This window comes from Orcinus orca, chromosome 1, assembly GCF_937001465.1.
Source record: "Orcinus orca chromosome 1, mOrcOrc1.1, whole genome shotgun sequence".
Lineage (NCBI taxonomy): Eukaryota > Metazoa > Chordata > Mammalia > Artiodactyla > Delphinidae > Orcinus > Orcinus orca.
The window spans coordinates 112,230,260-112,249,637 of NC_064559.1; the positions used below are offsets into that span (position 1 = coordinate 112,230,260).

The window sequence follows — 19,378 nt, forward strand, 5'->3', positions numbered from 1 at the left end:
TAAGAGGGCCTATGCACGCTCGGGACTCGATATTTCTAAGGAGATTAGTTTCTACAATGGAAACAGAAGAATTCAAAACCATAAATTAATGTACTCTTTTGCAGTGTACAAAGTACTGTTGAAAAATATCAATAAAATTGCTCACTGATTGAGCAATTATATAATCTTACACAATAATATGTATATTTATTGAGAAATTACCCTGTGCTAAGTGCTTTACTTCTAGCATCTCTCTTGATCCTTACAGGTTATTATAATTATCCCCAAGAGTGTATTCACTCAACAACATTTATGGGGCACCTCCTATGCCAGGCACCATCCTAGGCACCGAGGCTGCGAAACTGTATTTGTTCTGCCTCAAGGAACCTGCAGTCCTGTGAAGGAGACAAATGCAAAACCATGAACTATTGCAGCCAATGGTGGTATGTGTTGTGGAGCAGGATGAGGCATAACTACATCACAAGACCTGTGGGAAAAAGGAACAGTAGCTTAAAAAAAAAATCCCATTATCCCCTTCCTCAATATGTATGGTTGTTTGTTACTTTCCTTTTTTGTCTTATGAATGGACTCTTCCAGGGAAGTCAATTAATCTATAACCACTATTTTTATTTACAATGCCCAGAAATTGGATTAGTGGCTGTCCTGTGGCTAAGGGTGAGGGAGAGCTGATGGAAAACCTTGCGCATCTCTTCCTTTCCCTTCTAGAGGCTTTCCAAAGAAGTCTTTGTTACCATGATGCAAGGTTTGAGGTCTCTTTATAGGTGACCTGACTCAGAGGGGGATCAAAACCCCACCAACCTACCCACAGACATGGACTCCAATGGCACCTAAATCTAGGAGGACATGGCCCTGGTAGCCCAGAGTGGGGACTGGGCAGCTCAGGAAGGGCAAAATGTTCTATAGGGGATACAGGAAGAAAATATTGGAATGTTTGCATATATCTTAACTAAAAATAAGAGTCAAGCTTTAATTTCATTTACCACACAGTGTGATCCATACATGCTTGTTTGGTCTCTATGTCTGTTGGTCCCATGTCACACAGAACGTAAGGGGTCTCCTGAGGCACACTGAGTGTCACGTGTACACATGTGCATGAACACACACACAGGCTGATGGTTGTATCTTCCTTCACTCCTCTGCTTTCAGAGTATTATAATATCCTCTTTTGCGCTCCTTGTGAGGATATACGGATTGCACTGTTTTGTTTTAATTAAATGAACCCTCACAAGATGGAGGAGTAGCTTAAGAACCCTGCAAAGAAAGAAAGAGTGTGTTGAAGATAACACAAATCCAAGTAAACAACAAGAAAATGGCACTGTCCCTAATCTGATATATGCTTACTATCAGATATATTATGAAGTGAGAAACAAAGACCATCTAATCAGATCAGACAATAAGTTGGCAAAAACAAATTTAGAAATTATCAAGAGGACAGTGCCTTTTTCTCCACTGGTGTTTACGGTAAGCCACACTCTAAGTGTATATTAAGCCTTGAGATATTAGCAAATGATAGAGGTACACTTACCTATAACTTATAGATAAATAAATATAGTACTTATATTAGGTACATGTACAAATATTTTTACTGCTGAAGTTGTGTGATTGAAAAAAATTGAAGGCCACTGTATTAGGGAACTAGGCTTGCTTTAAGAAATCCTGGCCCTTTAAGATAACGTTCTCTGTCACCTGGGCAGAAACAGATGGCTGGTCTGCGTGGACCCGAGATCAAGGACTTGTTGCTTATTTACTTACAAGCTGCATTTTTAAACAAGCTATCTGCATGCTGGTATTCCGTGAAGAAGCTCCCTGTGTGCTGTGAGCCTTTGGAAAAATAATTCCATATTTTATAACAAATAACCATTGAAAACTGTACAGTAATGGGAAATACTGAAGTGTAGTTTTATATAATTTTGTCTTCATCTTGTGAGATTTAATTTATATTTTTAAAGTCTCCTGTCTCCTATATGTGTTATTTTTGTTTGTATCTTTTCTTAGTCTGACAATGATTTTTCTTTCTGGGGAAGAAAATTTACATAACCGCTCCATATGTAAAACAGTGTTGCTTGGTGAGTCATGGTCACAAAAAGTTCCTTTGGAACATGTGACTGAATCTCTGCCTCAGCCAATTTTTTTTTTTTTTTCCCATGGCCTTCTTTGACACTCTAAGCCCAGAAGCTCCCCACTCGCCTGGCCCCTGCTCTATGAAGGCCACATCAGGTGTTACTGGCTTTCCCAGCTGCCTCCTGGCCCTCGAGGGTGAGAACAAACCTCTGGGGACAGGGCAAGAGGTCACCCTTTGAGCCATCCCTGGACCTCGTGAAGCAGGTGCCACTTAATTCTAGGAGTTGGAAGGGAGAGATGCACCAGTCTCCTGCCTCAGCCCCGGAATCCTGATCAGGGTGTGATGCGTTGCTACCAGTCTGCTCAAGAAGCATCTTTCCATGGGAGGTGGGGAGTTCAGTGGTGAGTCACTCAAATTAGTCTCTGCTGTTTGGGCACGTTACTTAGGATTAAGTATTGTCAGTTTGTTTATTTATAAGTTGTTTGTTTATTTATAAGTATTGTCAGTTTATTGACATTGTATGTCAGTTTTCTCATCTTTAAAATGGGAATAATAATGCCTATTTCATGGACTTGTGAAAGATGAAATGAGAATGCATATAATGCATTTAGCCTGACGGATATAAGTTGTTAAAAATGTGCGTTACTGTCATCATTATCACGTATTATATAACCAGACTCAGTCTCCAGCTGAATAAGTGGTAGTGGGGGGAACTTCGTGACTGAAGTAGAATTAAACTCTGACCATACCTATTTAGAGGGATGACCATCTCTCACCCTGAAAATAATAGGATAACAGGATTTCATACTATTTCTCCCACTTAAAACAACCTAAATATAGTCTATAAAAATAGGCTTTGGGAGCAGATAGACTTGGATTCAGATACCAGCTCTGCCACTTACATGATCTTGGGCAAGTCACTTAGCCTCTGTGACAATCTGTACAGGGTTTTCATACAGTGATACTGAGTTTGAGAACATGATGTAAGCATGACATCCAGAAGACCGTCTGGCACTTAGTGGGATCCTCATATATCGTCCCTCTTCCCTTTCTTAATAGCCATTAAATAAATCAAGTAATAAATACTTATACTATGAAAAATGAGGATATCTTTATTGTTCAGGGTCTTGAGGCCCATTGTGATACTGTGATATAAGAAGAAATATACATTTGGTTTTTTTCCCTGGTAGAGTGTTTCCTTGGGTTCTGTGAGCCATTATAGCAAATTATCGAATCCCAGGAGGGGGGTTGTGGGAAGCCCTGATTTGTAGCCAAGTTGGGCAGAAGTGTGGGTAACCTGGGGACACACTTCTTGCAGCTGGTATCTGAAGTGGAGAATAGTCTTGTGGGACTGAGCCCTTAACCTGCTGGGTCTGCACTAACTCCGGTAGTTAATATCAGAACTGAGTTAAATTGCAGGGCACCCAGTTGGTATCTGCAGAAAACTGGAGAATTGCCGGGTGTGAAAAACCCTCACATTTGGTGTTGGAAGTATTGTGAGTAGAGAAACAGTTTTCATTTACCCGTTAGGAATCTCCAATCAGATGGAGACACTTGTAGACATTGATAGAAGAATAAGCATTTACTGAACCCTACTGTGTGCCATGCACTGGTTAGGCATTTTGTAATTTCATGTATTCTTTAAAACTCTGTGAGGAACATGTTAATAACACAACTTTATGGATGAGAGAACTGAAGTTTAGAGAATTTAAGACCCTATCCCAAGTCAATCTGGTGGTGAAAGTCCACGCTGTTCCTACCTCCTGCTTCCCTGCATCGCTCCAGATCTCTGGACCAACAGCTACTACATCTCTAAAGGAGAACACCCCTCTAGTTACAGGCATTGGTGGTTAAACCAGAACCAGCATGATAAAGTGGTCGTTTGGAACTCTACAAGCCTAGAGGACACCTCATGTCAGCGGCATAACCCCGGGGGCCTTGGGTAAGAAGAATATGCCTAAATTTCCCCAGCCCCCAATCACAATAACTTCCAAGACACAGTCACCCAGCCAAAGCTTCTATCTAGCTCTCATTACCAACCCAGTGATGACCCTGTCTATTTGATCCTTTAGTGTGGAATTTGGGGCCAGTTCTCTTACTAGGGCACAGAATCTTGCTGTCAGGACCAGAGACAGCAGTTCTCTGGGATTTCATTGATGAAGTTCAGTTGGTAATCCAGGGCAGACTTTGTCAAGAAGAAAGATGGAGAGAGAAACTTCTGTAATGACCTCTAGCTATTAAATTTGACCACCCGCTGAAATCAATATCCCCTCAAGTTAATCCCAGACTGCCTAAATCAGTTACAGTCAACTATAATTTACGTCACACAGCAGCCACTGGGAGGTACAGAGAAGCAGGGTGCGGGGAAGGTAATGAGCACAGGCCCACATCAGGACCCAAGCAGATCATTTCTACACTCCTGGGACTGTTGCAAGACGAAATTCCCAGCCTTCTTTTTAAAAATGAAAATACCCTTTTCTTCTGATTTTAAAATAACGCATGCATATTATGATTGTTTTTGTTTTAAAATCAGACAATAAGAAATGTTTAAAAAAACAAAAATTTAAAAAAGCAAATGAAAATCTCACCCTTACTCCTGCCAACTAGTAATAACATTCTGTAAATCCTTCCACACATTTTTTTTGTTCGTATACCTCTAGCCTCCCCCTCCAATAATTGTTTTAAAAATAGGACTGTACTGTGATTTTATTTTATCACTTCTAACATATCATAAGTATCCACCCAAAGAATACAGATCTCTGTTGCTGTTTTAATGGATTTATGATATCCATTATAGAGCTGTACTATAATTTGCTTAGCTATTCCTCTCTTAAATGGTTTCCAGTACCATGATGATAAATAAAGCTGCAACAAACACACTGGTACATCTTTTGTAAATATTTTATGTTGTGTTCAGGTCATTAACCCTGAACTTAAAATTCCACAAGACTTCAGGAACCTCAACCTTACTTTTGTGCACTCCCTTGATAAATTATGGCTAAAACATTCATTCACTCATTCATTCATTCAGCAAATATTTATTGGGTGAACATGTTCCAGACACAGGCCTATGCTCTGTGGAGATGCAGTGAGTAAAACAGACAAAAATCTCTGCCTTCAGAAAGCTCGCATTTAGAGGGATGAAATTAATGATAAACAAAATAAATGATCTTGTGTAACAAGGTGGCAAGTGTTAAAGAGAAAAATAAGCAAGAAAAGGGGAATTTCTTCTATAGTCATTCAGCATTTATTCTCTCTATCATCGTGCTATTCAGTTTAATTCAATAAACATCTGTCGAACCCCTACGTTATGTTCTAGGTTACTGTTCTAGGTATTGGGAATGGGGCATGTAGAGCTGAATGAAGTATGAGTCCTAGTGTAGAGAAGCTCACAATTATTTTCTTCCTTGTGACTTAACCATTTCATCTGTGTGTGTTTTGTCTTCACAACTAGATTAGAAAACCCTCAAGGGCAAGAGTCTGTGTTTTATACTTCTCTTGTGTTCTCTTGAGCTTTTAGCATAATGTTTCTTTTTAACAGAATTAATGGTTAATAGGTGCTTGTTATGTACTGTACTTGTGGAATAGAAATGGCCTTGGTCAGTTCAAACTGATATGGCTCCTGTGAGAAGGAGTATAAAGAGCTTTTTAATTTTTATTTCAAATTATTCTGATGCCACTAATGATATATAGAAGGCAAAACACATAGTAAACTTAGAGAAGATAGTAGAGCCCAGAATCAAATCGAAAATATTTTTCCACTTTTAATATAAACCGTGTTTTCCAGAAAAAAAAACACACACACACACACACATAAATTGGGGAAAAAAAAAAAAGAAATGGTGCTGGTGGTTTTGAGAGATGACAAACTGGGTTCTGATGAACCAAGAAAGATTCAGGGTGAAAAAAAGGCACTGATTAACATCCAAGGTTAATGAGAAAGCTACCTATTTAGATCATGATGTTGGCATTAAAAAAAAAGAAACTTGCTCTAAATCATGCATTAATTAAGTATAGTAATATAGATATGTTAATGTTAAATACAGTAATTTTAGCTCTATTGTGCAAAGCTGGTTGAATAAGTAATACCATTTTTGAAAGAAAAACAAACAAAGCAGAGACACGTGCTGGGATTTCACCTGGCTCTGTGTGGCTTGTTTAAATTGCCCCCCACATCGGACTAATGCACACCAAACCCTGCCTGAAGGGGGCGCTCTAACACTCACTTGCAGTTCAAGGCCTTCGCTCTATAAAGTCCCTCAGTTCTTCCAACAGACCCTTGTTTTGTGCTCTTTCCCACTTCCTGGCTATCTTCTGGCTGTTTCATCTCTCATTAAAAAAAAGAAAAAAAACCCTGCCATACAAAGTAGGTAACTCAAAGTATGAAGTGCTGCAGGATAAGACAGGCTTTATATCTATCATGATGGAATGCCTAATATTTGTCAGGGGTTGTATCCTGCCAGCTACATATATTATTTCTAATCCTCAAAGCAACCTTGCAAAAGGAGCAATATTGTCCCCATTTTGCAGAAAAGGACTCTGAGGTTGAGAGATGTCACAGTGTAAGTATGCACACTGCTCCCTGTAGCTGCCTTTATTTGTCTGTTTATTTATTATTAGTACCATCATATTATTGTCATAGTTGATGTCATTCTGGCAGAAGTAGTATAATTTTAAAATATTTCTCTTTAAATTTAACACTCATTTCTCCCGCATGGCTTCTCTCAACAAAGACTCTGCCCATCCAGGCTTGGAGGGTTTCAGTGAGGACCTGTAGGCTCTTTCTGGTATTTTCTGGCCTAGCCCTTTGAGCTGAGTAAGACCTGGAACAGGTGAAGCTCCCACAAGGCAGATCCCAGCTGCCTGCAGGACCAGGCAGGGCTTTTGACTCAATTCTCATCCTTTAAAAACATTTTTTTCCTAGCTTTATTGAGATTAATTGACATGTAACATTATGTAAGTTTAAGGCATACAATGTGATGATTTAATACACATATATATTGTGAAATGATTACCACAGTAAGGTTAGTTAACACCTTCATCATTTCACATAATTATCTTTTGTGTGTGTGTGTGTGGTGAGAACATTTAAGATCTACTCTCTTAGCAACTTTCAAGTGTATAATAAAACAGTATTGTTATCTCTAATCACAATGTTGTGCATTAGATCTCCAGAACTTATTCATCTCATAACTGGAAGTTTATACCCTTTGACCAATATCTCCCCATTTCCCTCGACTCCCAGCCCCTGGCAACGACCATTCTACTCTCTCTTTCTATGTGTTTGGATTTTTTAGATTCCACATATAAGTGAGATCATACAATATTTGTCTTTCTCTGTCTTATTTCACTTAGCATAATGTCCTCAAGTTCCGTACATGGTGGCACAAATGGCAGGATTGCCTTCTTTGTTGTTGAGCCATCCTTTCTGATTGCATTTCTCCTGGCACATCCCAGATGGAGAGTGATATAAAGCCCCCATCTGAAGAGTGATAAAAAAAAAAACCTCAGAATGAAATGGACCTTTTCCCAGTGTTCACCACAGCACTTGGGGCCCAGTAGGTACATAATGATTTTTGAGTGGACAAATGACACTATTTACAGAAGTGTCTTACTAACTTTTGAAGCCTTTCTCACAGAATACAAACATAAATTTCAGAGTGGCTATTGTCTGGACTAACATGGAAAACTATGAAGACAAAATTATTGAGTCAAATCAGCAATGTGGCTGACTATGCCGAACTGAGGCCTAATCTAGGGGAGAATTCCTTTAAAAAATTAGCAAAAAGTTATTCTATTTAGTATAAAAACTTCTGCCATTTCCCTAGAGTCAATCGTGGCATCAGGGAGAAGTCAACCCTATATTTTTGACCTCTGTGATTCTATTATCAAATCTTCCTTTCTTAAAAAAATTTTAAAATTATGTAATACATATGTATTATAAAAATAGTAGAAAATACTGACAAGTATGAAGAAGAATTGTACATCACTAATAATTCCACCACCCATAAATAATCACAACTAACATTTTGGTGTATTTCCTTCTCCCATTTTCCCATGCAGGTAATGTATATGCATTACAACAATGAAAACACACACAAAGTTTTGCATCCTGCTTTTTTCACTTATAATAATACAGTATTTCCCCATCTCATTAAATATCCTTAAAATCTTGATTTTAGTGGATGTAGAATATTTTATTGTATTTTTTTATTTTTTATTTTTTTTATTTTTTATTTTTTTTTTTTGGCGGTACGCGGGCCTCTCTCTGTTGTGGCCTCTCCCGTTGCAGAGCACAGGCTCCAGACACACAGGCTCAGCGGCCATAGCTCACAGGCTCAGCCGCTTCGCGGCATGTGGGATCCTCCCGGACCGGGGCACGAACCCGCGTCCCCTGCATCAGCAGGCGGACTCTCAACCACTGCGCCACCAGGGAAGCCCTGTATTTTTTTATTTTATCGCATAATTTATTATGGACTTCGTCAGGCATCGTTCTGACTCTTTGACTGTATAAAGGCCCCACAATGGATAGCTTAGTGTGTAGTTACTGTACACATCCATGGTTACTTCCTTTTGATCTTCTTCTCATTTTTAAACTCCACACTCAGCTACTTCTAAGGCAATAATTTTTAACCAGTGAGACATGGCCCCTCGGATGGGATGGCAAAGAGCAGGATACATATAATTTGAAAAGCCTTACTTGAAATTTCCATTGCGTTATCTTTTTATTAAGATATTTAACTGTTTGGAAATTATATAGCAAAATGTGGGATTTTATTTTTCTAATGGGAGGATGGGTTAAAAATGCACATTCATTCAAAAATACTTATTGAACACTTACCGCATGTGAGGCCCTGTGCTAGACCCTGGGGATCGAGCCGTGACGAAGACAGACAGGCTGAGAATACATACTACGGTTTGCATAGAACACTTTTAAAGCCTCTCATGGCCTGTACAGATCTTTTTTTTTTTCTTTGTCAATGTTGTTTGGAGCAAATCAGATTTGTGCTGAGATTAAAAGGGACTCTATATGTTCAGTGCCTGGCAGAGTGCCTGGAATACAGTAAGTAGGTCTTCAGTAACTGCAACTGCCCTCCACCTTCCCATCCCCTCAAAACAAAGGTTTCATTCATGTTGGTGGTTGTGTTGAGTCTCACGACTCACTCTGAGACCCAGCATGCAGGGGATGGCTGCTGGCCAGAACTCTTCTCTACAAACATAGAATCTTGGCATCATCAACACCAGACTCTTTCTAAGCTAAAACCAATATGACTTGGTTTGAAGGGTCAGTCATTTATAGACTTTGGGGTTCAATACTAGCCTGTGATCCTGGGTGGTCGGGCTTCTGTGAAATGTTCTCTTTGAAATCATAATGGAAATGTGGGGGTCATTCAGTGTTACCTTTGCATTTTACATCACTATTAACTCTCCCTTTAAACCTCAGAGTTGCTGATGCTCAGTTTCCCAAGATCATTTCTTGCCTTGGGAACAACTTCTCATAACCTTGAAAGAGATTTGGCCATTTGGGGGAAGATGGAAAGGTGATGTGATGGAAAAGGAGGATGTAAACAGTCCTCCTTTGATAGGCCAACTCTCCCCACTCCCCACAGAACTCAGGGGAGAAATACAAGATTATTGGGGAGAGTCAAGTTCTCATTGTGAATTTTTTTCTTTTCCTTCAGCATACAACCCATACATTTTCTCAGAAGGAATCTTGTCTCTTATGTACATTGTTTTTCAGTGTGGGTCTGCTGCAAACACAGCTGGAGCTGGATAGCCAGGCACCCCTGCAGAAGTTCACCCAGAAGGTTAGTGGCTTATGTTGTGAAAGCTCTAGTTGGTCCTGGTGACCCATAACTTCTTGAAGATATTGTCCTTAGAGACTGAAGGTTAAAAAAAATCATTTTCTGGCCTCGATGAAGTGACCCAAAGACATATGTTTACAGAGGTTGTTGAACTCAGAGCTGGGTTATAAGTAAGGAAAAATGTTATCTACCTCTTCTTACCTCCTCTATTACCCTTGGTATTCTAGATATATTTCTTTCTCTTTCTTCAGGGCATTTAAAATTTAAAAAAAAACTTTTTGAAATCCCATCATAATACCATGTTTCCTAAAGTAAATCTAACCTAGCATGAAGAAATTATTAACAAAGTTTCTTTTATCCACATTAAAGAGTATTTGAAACATTGATCTTCTGACCACCCTTGATAAATCACGGCCATCTGGTAAGTCTCCCAGGTGGACTTACTACTAGTTGAATACATGATATACTCTGTACTTCAATAGAGCAAGTTTGGACAGACACAGAGCTGTAATGGAAAATGAAGCAGAGGGATTTATATGCCTAATTAAAGTAGCAAACTCTCAAATCCAGACCCATAAATTGACTTGTAGAGTTCTGATTGCTGGAAGAGTTGCAAATAAAAGCAGTTTGAGGTGAGAGATCATTTTTCTGGAAGCAGGTGAGCCCAGTGATTTAAAAATTGAAAGCTTTTACTCTTAGTAATTTCACTTACAACGAGAGTGTAAATTTTATCTGAATTATAACTATATATAAATCTGACTTATGAAAATCTGTCAAAAGAATCCTAGACTCTAAGAATCAGTGGCAGATATAGCTTGAGAATCATAGGATTATTTAGCTAATAAATTCTAAAGTATATAAGACATAGAATTTAAAATTTGTTGTGTTTGGATAAAGTTATATATAAATAAAAAAAGGAATCTGGAAAAATAGTGGACCTCAAACAAGAGTAACAATTTGCGTTCACTGGTGTCATCCACACAAGGCCATAATACATTTGTTTTCTCTTTCATTTTGTCGTTCTGAAAATATTTTTCTGCTTGATAGCTGGTTATCATGTCCTGTGTTGCTCCATTTTATTATCATTTGGGGCCTTTCAAAGGATAAAAGTGCTGTTTAATCACATCGGCAACATAAACCACAATGACATATTTTTTTCCTTCACAAATGCGTAAAGACTGTGAGTACCTTACTATCCTGTGAGCTCCTTTCGGACAGAACCATGCCATTCTGCCCTGGGTACCCAGCTCCGAGTTCAGTGTGTGGCTCCGTAAACATGAGTTCACCCTCCTACACTGTTGGTGGGAATGTAAGTTAATGCAACCACTATGGAGAAGACTATGGAAGTTCCTCAAAGAACTAAAAATAAGAGTTGCTGTATAATCCAGCAATCCTTCTGCTGGGCATCTATCCAGACAAAACTATAATGCAAAAAGATACACAGATCCCTACATTCATAGCAGCACTACTCACAATATCCAAGACACGGAAACAATGTAAATGTCCATCGACAGATGAATGGATAAAGAAGACGTGGTACATATATACAATGGAATATTAGCCGTAAAAAGAATGAAATAATGCCATTTGCAGCAACATGGATGGACCCTGGAGATTATCATACTAAGTGAAGTAAGTCAGACAGAGAAAGAAAATATCATATGATATCCCTTATATGTGGAATCTAAAATATTACACAAATAAACTTATCTATGAAACCGAAACAGACTCACAAACACAGAGAACAGAGCTGTGGTTGCCAAGGGGGAGGGGATTGCGGGGGATGAAGTGGGCCTTTGGGGTTGGCAGATGCAAGCTATTATATATAGGATGAATAAACAACAAGGTTCTAATGTATAGCACAGGGAACTATATTCAATATCTTGTGATAAACCATAATGGAAAAGAATATAAAAAAGAATGTATATATATGTGTAACTGAATCACTTTGCTGTACAGCAGAAATTAACACATTGTAAATCAACTATACTTCAATAAAAAATAAAATAAAATAAAAACACGAGTTCACATGAATTAAGGGAACCAGAACATCCTGGGCATTCCTTGGTCATCCCTGAGCCTGAGGAAAGCAATCGATTGGGTTGTCCTGTCAGGTGGGAAGTATCAGAAACCGTGCTGGGGACAGTTGTGGAATTTGGAGGTTTCGGATCTTCAGTACCACAAGGGCCTCATTTTTTGTAAAGTGAGAAAGAGATTTGGAAACAGAGAACCTGAATAGACAAAAATGTAGAACACAGGAAAAATTCCTAGACAGTCGATAAACTTGGTGGCAGAAAAGAAATGTGATCCTTCCCATACAGCAGAAAGTCTTCAGCTGGTCTCCTTCAAGGTTGAGCAACTCCCTGACTGCCGGAGGGAAGAAGGATAACTGGGGGGAGCTAATGGGCTCCCTATTATCAGCTGTAAACTAAACACGTATTTGCTTCCATAAATATTTGGCACGTAGTAAGCAGGGAATAATGATCGGGTCCAAATTACTCATCTGTTCCTCTGTAAGTGGCAAAGTTAGCATCAGCTGATGCAGTCAGTGAGAATCAGGTCTGATACAATCAGCAGGGGACACACCCTTGGTGACTGCAACAAAAAGTTCAAGGTGGCTTGTTTGGGATGAAAAGAATCCACTTGAGGTTGTCTTCTTGCCCTTCAGCACTGTCCCCTCTGTAGTTAGCCCTCAGACCAGCTCCCAGCCCTGCCACCCGCAGCTCTTTAAACAGCCCTCCTCCTCCGCAGGACCTCATAGCTACCTCTCATCACCCTGGCAATTGCAATGAGAACCCATGAATCACTTGCCGGGGTATGCCACAGCCTTTACCAGAGCGCCCTGGACAACCCCACTTTCTTTTTCTCGAATATTCCAGTCTGTCCTGTTAATACACTAGTTCCATACTCTAGACAGACTTGGATTTGAATCTGCAAGGCAAGTTGAAGAAGATAACGAAGCTCTTTAAGACTCAACATCCTCATCTCTAAAATGTGGGGTGACCACCCATCATGGGTTTGCCTAGGATGCAGGACTTTTAGTGTCAAAACCAAGAATGTCCCAAACAAACCAGGATGAGTTGGTCATCTTACTAAAACAGGAATAATAACACCTCATTTCTTGTGTAGATGAAATGTAATATTGTTTGCAGAGTATCTGTCAGGAGTAAGTATTCAATACATGCCAGCCTCCTACCTTCCTTAATCAATTAAAAGTATTTGTGAAATAAGGGTTTGTGGAATACCTGCGAGGTACCCCTCTAGGCACCAGGGGGCTGTGATCAAGTGAGGTCTGAAACACAATTTCTATCTTCAAGGTGCTCACAATCAGGTTGGAGATATAACATTAATGCATATGAAATTGATATTTTATTTACTTATGCTCTGTTCCTTTCCCAAAAAAGACTGGAGGAAGCTCAGAATAAATGATACAGATACATGAAAATAAGAGTTGAAGGACGACAGCCACATAATTAGAGAGACAGTGGTGGAACAATTATACTAGAAACCCAAGGCTAAGGAAAGCTATTCCGACTGAATCCAAAACAGCCAGGAACAAAACAAGAATAACACACAGCAGACTGAATTAAACAGTAAATTATATGGTATCAGTTTCAGAAGTTCAAGGTAGTGGTCTAAAAGTTCAAGGTGGAGTTCAGTGATGATTTCCCTCAAACCAGCTGCAGTGATTATGGGCAGGATGCCCCCTGCATGCCTCCGTTTCCTCTCAAAAACAGGGAGAATGCTTCTCGTGACAAGACATCAACTATCGATAATGCATGTGTGTTCCCAAACTCTCCCCTTCTCCTGCCCACTAGGGAGGCTGTGTTGCCCAAGTTTCTCCCAGGGCACAGGAAAAAGATCAAAGGCCTGGGGACAGAGTTTAGAAGAAATTTTTTCTCAAGAATTTAGGAGAAGAGAGAAGAGAGGGAAGGCTGTGGTGGGTGAGGGAAATAGATGAAAGGATTTTTAGGAAGTGTTGTCCAGAGTCATATATTCCCTTTACGGTGCTTGAGTAATTTTGGAAATTTCTTTTTAGCTGGCAGACTGTCTTTCTTTGATCCCAGCCCCACTCTGAGACATGAGCTGATGGGTGAATGAAGGAGAAGGCACTTTGCAAAGGCCACGTTTGAAGCTGGATCTGAATCCTCTCCTAGCAGCTCAGACCCTCTGCTTTTGCTCTTCAGTCAAAAAGGAAAAATGCAAAACACTTGGACAATTGGGATTCTGGCTCATTGGTTTCATAGTTGTACATCTTTGGACAAGTTACTTACCCTGTCAAATACTCAAATTCCTCATCTGTAAAATGGATTATTTGAAGAGAAATAAGATAATGTATTTGCATATAAAGCCCTTAGCACAGTGCCAGGCCCTCAGTAAATGTCAGCTCCCTTCTTTCCTTCCCCTTTTGCAATCCCATCTTTTTATGATAAGAATTGACAGTAGGTGGAAAATTCATTCCTCCTGGACCAGCCCTATGCAAAGCTGAAAGTCCCATGTCTCTTTCCTACCTAACTCTTCATCCAGTTACTCCCCATACCTCCCAGGTACACCCACCTAGGAGTCTACTTATCCAGAGATCTGCCTTTCCTATGTCTGTCCCTTGGGTTTGCAATTGCTCCTTCAGGGCAGTGACCACAGCTTTCTGACTTGATGGGTAGTGTAGAGCACAAAATCAGACAGATGCTGTAACAGAACAAACCCTTCTATTGCTCTACCATTGTTTTACAACTCTCATCTTTCCTCTACTTCATTCCCATGGTCTGGATCTAACACCTAGAATGGCTCCAGTTCTGAAGCTTAACACCCAACTTTCTTTCTGATAACAGCATCCCACCCTTGCAGCTCATTCACTCCCTTAACACACACTTTCAACCCCAGTGTGACCTCTGGTTCCAGAACTGCTCATTTGGCCCCCAACTCTTTTCTCCCTTTGGCTCTACTTCTTTTCTTACCATGATCCATCACTTCAGTTGTTCTCTCACCATTTCCCTTTACCTTCGTACCCCATGGCTGTCCATCTACTCCAGAACAGTCAGCCCTGGATCAATCCAGCCACTTACACTCAGACCAATGAGCTCTGCTAAGGAAAATCGCATCACCATACAAATTCACACTTTCCAACCTCCCAGGGCTCAGTGCTGCTGGAAATCCTTCATGTGTCTTAGTGTTTCTCCCATCTCCTTAGCAACTACTCCACATTCCACTTTTTTTCCTTAAATCTACCCTTCCATCTTCCTCTGTCTCCTCAATGACCTTGCCCCTTAGTTCTACGGTGGGAACTGAGGGCTTCTTTCAAGGTCTTCCTTGCACCCCTTAGCTGCTCAGAGATTTCAGCCTGGACCATCCTTTTCCTCTTCCTAATTCCCTCAGTGGAAGATGATCTCACTCCATCAATCATCCCAGATTTCTTTATTAAATTTCAGATTGTTCCACTCGATTGGCCCTGTTCCTTCAGTGTGTAAATTTGCTCACTTTTTTCTCCTCAAAAAAATTCCTGTCACCACATTACTTACCCTTATCCCCAGTTATTGTATTATGGGTCAGGAGTAAAAATGTTAGCAAGTGAATATCCACAGACTCTTCCCTTAATCCATCCCCTAATGAGAGTTCTGTCATTGCCATCTTGGCCTTTCCTCTCCCTCCTTCCGCAGGGGAAGGATTGTCTTTGTCTTTCCTTCTGTTGCAGAATCTGGGCAATGAGGTAAGAGGGGACTAGAAGGAACTCAGAGTAGCTGAGTGGATCTGGATGGTAAACAGCTGTGCCAAAGATGAGGAGGAAGATAAGAGAACTTGCCTGAGTGGGATTTCCATAAGCATTTTAGGGGAAGAGATGGAGGTTTTAAAAAATGTAGACTCTTAGGTACCACAGTAGACTCACTGAACCAGAATATGCATTTTTTTCTTCATGATATGGATTTAACAAGATTCCCTAGGTAATCTGTACCTTAAGGTTTGAGAAGCACACACAAATTAACTAAAAACAGACCATAGGTATAAATATGAAAACCTAAGAATATCAAACTTCTAGAAGAAAATATAGGGGAAACACTTATGACCTTGGGTTGGGCAAAGAGTTCTTAGGTATAACAAAAAACAGAGCAAACAAAAAACTATGATCCATAAAAAGAAAAAAATAGATAAATTGAACTTCACCAATATTAAAAACTTTTTTACACTTCCAAAGACATGGTTAAGAAAATGGAAAGACAAGCCACAGATTGGGAGAAAATATTTGCAAGTAACATATCTGATAAGAGACTTGTATCCAGAATATATAGAAAACTCTCAAAACTCAACAATAAAAACAATCCAAATTAAAAATGGGCAAAAGATTTGAATATACATTTCATTAAAGAAGATACATGAATGGCTAATAAGTGCATGAGAGCAAACTCAACATCATTAGTCGTCATGGAAATGCAAATTAAACCACAATGAGATACCACTACATACCCTCTAGAAGAGCTATAAGAAAAACAATTGGAAAGACCAAGTTTCATGCCAGTGGGAATATAAAGTGGCATAGCCACTGGAAAATAGTTTGGCAAATTCTTCAAAGGTTACATATAAACTTAAGATAGAGTCCAGAAATTACACTCCTAGGATTTTACTCAAGAGAAACCAAATGTGTATCTACACGAAGATATGTATATGATAATAGCTCATAGAGGCATTATACATAATAGCCGAAAACTTGAAACAGTTCAGTTGTTTATGAAGGCAGGAATGCATGAGCGGCAGTGACTCTAGAGGTCACTGTCATCAGTAGCCAATCAGGACAGGTGCACAGGTGCTTAGCACTTTCCAGCATGCCTTTGCTTCCTCCTCTCCATGTCCAGCACATGTCCCCAACTGCTAGCCCTACTGACCAATAGTGGCCCCAGGCCCACCACAAGACACTTGACTGGACCCGTGGAAGCACCAAAGCTTCCCCTAGACCTACCCACGAGGCTCCCTTCATAAGTGGTTGGACGTGTCTGGCTTCTCAGATTGATTGAGTGACTCTTCCCCTGATCAGCCAACATCACTTTCAGGCCTTTACTTCCCCAGCTCCTTGCACAACTGTGCAAGGTCTTATTCCTATAATAAGTCCTTCGTCCCATAACACCAGTCACTCTGTTCCCCTGACTGAACACTGTTATTGGTGCCAAAAGTGGTTCCAGGGGAACAGAACCTTAAGGATAGGAATATGGAATTTGTTGACTGATCTGACTAGATTTAAAGGCTTAAAGACTCTGTTGCTAATGGTAAAGTGGACACTGGTAGTCCACGGCATTTAAGTGACAAACTTACATGACCACCTGTAATCACCTGCAATCAAGCTCCTAGGAAAAACAAGGCATTGAGTATTAAGTGGCTGCTTCCACAGAAGATTAGAGTGCAAATAAAAATTGTAAAGAAGTTGGTTGCTCTTAAGTACACTGGAGAGCTTGGGTAAAGAAAATTATGAGCTCAATGCTCTATATGCCCAGATCCAAGTGATAAACCAGAAAGCCCTGAAAGACACTATGTCTTCTGTGGGTTCAAGGCCAAGATTTCTGAAATCCAAACCCAAGGTCTAATCTTGAAGGTGGCTGAATTACAAGGCAAAAAGAATTTACATCAGTGAACGTACTGAAAACCATTGAATCGTATGCTTTAAAGGGGTGGATCACACAGTATGTGAATTATTGGGTTGGCCAAATAGTTCATTCGTTTTTTTCCTTACGATGGCTCTAGAGGTAATTCGCTGTCTTTAACTTCGTTGAAAAGTTTTGTTAGATTGTATTGTGACAGCTGTCACATCAGCATGCATTTAAAAAAAGACATCAAAATTGGTGAATTTTTGTGTAGCCAGTTTAATATTGAAGATGGAAGAAAAAAAGCAGCGTTTTCAGCATATTATGCTTTAGTATTTCAAGAAAGGTAAAAATGCAACCGAAACACAAGAAAAAAAAGATTTTTGCAGTGTATAGAGAAGGTGCTGTGACTGATTGAACGTGTCAAAAGTGGTTTGTGAAGTTTCGTGCTGGAGATTTCTCACTGGATGGTGCTCCACACTCAGGTAGACCAGTTGAAGTTGATAGCGATCAAATCGAGACATTAATTGAGAACAATCAATGTTATACCTCACAGGAGACAGCCGACATACTCAAAATATTCAAATCAAGCGTTGAAAATCATTTGCACCAGCTTGGTTATGTTCATTGCTTTGAAGTTTGGGTTCCACATGAGTTAAGCAAAAAAACCCTTCTTGACTGTATTTCCGCATGTGATTCTCTACTTAGACATAATGCAAATGTTCAGTTTTTAAATGTAATTGTGACGGGCAATAAAAAGTGGATACTGTACAACAATGTGGAACAGAAGAGATCATGGAGCAAGTGAAATGAACCATCACCAACCATACTAAAGGCCGGTCCTCATCCAAAGAATGTGATGTTGTGTATATGGTGGGATTGGAAGAGAGTCCTCTATTATGAGCTCCTTCTGGAAAACCAAACAATTAATTCCAACAAGTACTGCTCCCAGTTAGACCAACTGCAAGTGGCACTTGATGAAAAGCATCCGGAATTAGTCAACAGAAAATGCATAATCTTCCATCAGGATAACACAAGACCACATGTTTCTTTGATGACCAGGCAAAAGCTGTTACAGCTTGGCTGGGAAGTTCTGATTCATCCACCGTATTCATCAGACATTGCAACTTTAGATTTCCATTTATTTCGGTCTTTACAAAATTCTCTTAATGGAAAAAATTTCAATTCCCTGGAAGACTGTAAAAGGCACCTGGAACAGTTCTTTGCTCAAAAAGATAAAAAGTTTTGGGAAGATGGAATTATGAAGTTGCCTGGAAAATGGCAAAAGGTAGTGGAACAAAAGGGTGAATATGTTGCTCAGTAAAGTTCTTGGTGAAAATGAAAAATGTGTCTTTTATTTTTACTTAAAAACCGAAGGCAATTTTTGGTCAATCCAATACATCTTTCAAAGCTATTACCAAAAACCCCCACAAAATTTACAATCTTGCAAGTTTTTCTGTTAAAGTTAGGGCATTGATTGGGAAGAGAAGGATTCTGAAAATTGGGAGGGGGACACATGGGCAGTTTCTGATGAACTTGAGGACTTCAGACTTTAAATTCTGCCAAGCCTCCTGTGTCAGTAGAAGCAATCCTTTCTTTCCCTGTCTGAGGAGGTCAGCCTCCCAATCTCAGACCCCATAATGATCTCTCCTAAAGTCGGTGACTTGCAAGGGACTGTTGATTTCCCTTAGGACCTACCCCTACCCTAGACCCTTTCCCTGTACCTCTATAGTCACTGATGATCTCATGCAAGCTCATGGCTTTAAGTGCCATCTCTATGCCGATGACTCAAATTTATAGCTTCAGTTCAGACCTCTCTCCTGAGCTCCAGACTCATATATTCAATTGCTTTCTTTAAATCTCTGCTTGGATGCCTAATAGGCATCTCAAAATTAACTTGTCACAAGGGAGACCTTTTAGTTTCCCTCCCCCATCTTGCTCCTCCACGG

At 39.8% G+C, this 19,378-nt stretch overlaps 1 long non-coding RNA gene across 1 annotated transcript; it reads left to right on the top strand.

Moving 5' to 3' along the window:
- Positions 1 to 1,777: 1,777 nt before the first annotated feature.
- LOC117202923 (uncharacterized) lies at positions 1,778 to 19,118 on the top strand. Its single transcript, XR_004485464.2, has 3 exons — positions 1,778 to 2,463; positions 9,804 to 9,870; positions 13,907 to 19,118. It is a non-coding gene; the product is annotated as an uncharacterized LOC117202923 (long non-coding RNA).
- The last annotated feature ends 260 nt before the right edge of the window (positions 19,119 to 19,378 follow it).